Below are 2,179 nucleotides of genomic sequence, written 5' to 3'. Positions count from 1 at the left end.
TTTTTTTGCGAAAAACTAAGTATTTGTGAATTTTTTTCCAAAAAACTTGAATTTTTGAGAATACCTATGGATTTTTAGTTTTTTTTCCGAAAAAGTTTATTTTTTCTTATTAGCTGAAAAAAAAAATTTGATTTTGGATTTCTTTTTAAAAAATTAAAAAAAAACCAAGACTACCCCCCAAAAAAAAAAAAAAAAAAAATATATATATATATATATAAATATTATCCTGCATACGCCCTTTTTTCAATTTTTTTTTTTTTACAAACTGAAATTGCTTACATTTTGGAACCCTAATAATGACGGATCCACACCCCTTTTCTTTGATATATTGAATGACGGTTAACCTTGAAGGATAGCATGAAAATTCTTACTTACTTATTCTTTGACAAGGAAAGCAAAATCTATGTGCAATGTACATATATTGTTATGTGAGCGTAGGAAGGGAATCTTATGAGAACACTAATCAATCATGAATTTCTTAGAAACATGGAAACAAAATGACTAAACATTAGTGTTGAGACTTGGTCCAGACCGAACTTTTATCAATGTTCTCTTTGAAGGGATTTTTTCTTGTCTGATTATAACTGATATTTCGGTGCAGACTGTAATCTTAGACTGTAGATTAGAAGTTTAATCCTTCTCAAATCGTTCAGTCCTGATACAGTGGTACTGGATCCGTGGAGTGCAGTGTAGCATTGACCCCAACTTTTTAAGAATTAGTGTAATATTTCTCTTATAAAATTGTATGGCTGTTTGAATATGACTCACCAATTATATAATTTGCCTCCCCACTTTTAAATACATTTTGACGCCTCTGTCGTACAAATATGAATTGTACAACATGTTTAAGTCCATTATACGTTATCGTAGACCGATGCTTATAATTCTGAAACACAATTGACGTCATCAATAATTCATTTATGATGTGAATAAATCAATAATTTCCTTTGCTCTGTCATTGACAATTTATAAAATAATTACCAAAACCTTGTTTCTGGGTAGCGTATATATGTGAAGACTAATGAAGAACAAATTAGCTTCTTTTAAAAAGCCTATAGAGAATCAGATAGGGACTTTTTATTTCAATGTGAGCATAAAGAAAATGTCTGGAATGACTATAAGTGTATGTCTTATTTGACTTGAAAAATATTGTTAACTTCTGAAGATTTTACGTATTTTTTATTGATCTTAATCAAAAAGAAATTAATTGTATTAATACAAATGTTCAGAGCATTTTATACAAGTTCTGATCAACTAGAATGCTGTTGCCTCATAATTCTGTTCAAATTATTGATAAATACATAATAAGATTTTTATAGGTATGTAATTTTTTTTTTTTTTTGTTAATTTGTAGGTTATAGGCAAGATTGTGCCCGGTTCAGTAGTTATATAGATACCGGTCTCGGTTCTTTCAAAGTAGGGGCGTGAGGAGTGGTTGGGGGGGGGCATTGGCGCAGGAAGATGGAGAATTAAGGATTGATTTCAATCTACACATACATTGTAAACATCTTTCCTTTAATTTGTTAATTTGCTTAAGCTAAAAATGTAGAAGTCTTTGACAAAGTAAAGTTTGGGAAAATCTGGCTTTGGAAATATTATAGTTATCATATTGTAGGGCCCCAACAAGCTTAGTAACCGAGCTGGATCCATAATCTACCCCATCCCTTCCTCTTTTGTATTTTCTTTATATATTCTATATAGGAACAAAATCACAAGAACCGATACCGTTAAACAACATATTGTGGTCTCAGTTCGACTTTGTAGGTTCCGGTACTAGCGTTTCAAGAACCAGACCTGTTTGAACTGCTAGACCGATAAGGGCAACACCTTGGTTAGTGGTGCAAGCTTAGCTCCACGTTGTATGGCATTCATGATATAATAATAAATTAAAATATAGTTGTACTTGCGGTTAAAAACAAAATACACTCTAAATTTGAGAAAACGCCTTGATACCAAATTTTTCTTCGAGACAGGTCCAAATATAACTTCTTGAAAGGACCGAATGAGTCCGGTTAACTATGAGTCATAAGGGTCTCAGACCGGTCTAAATTACTAGTGCAAAACCCAGCACTACTAAACATATCATGGAAGGAAGAGGAGACGGAGGAGGAAGCGAGAGGGGGTAAAAAAGGTGTAGAAAGTTTTCTGTCATGAACATATATTTTGGAGAGAGGGAACT

The sequence above is a fragment of the Lepeophtheirus salmonis genome, chromosome 11 (assembly GCF_016086655.4).
Source record: "Lepeophtheirus salmonis chromosome 11, UVic_Lsal_1.4, whole genome shotgun sequence".
In the NCBI taxonomy this organism is placed as follows: Eukaryota; Metazoa; Arthropoda; class Copepoda; order Siphonostomatoida; family Caligidae; genus Lepeophtheirus; species Lepeophtheirus salmonis.
The sequence above is the reverse complement of the archived record's forward strand: the minus strand, read 5'-3'. Positions refer to the sequence as shown.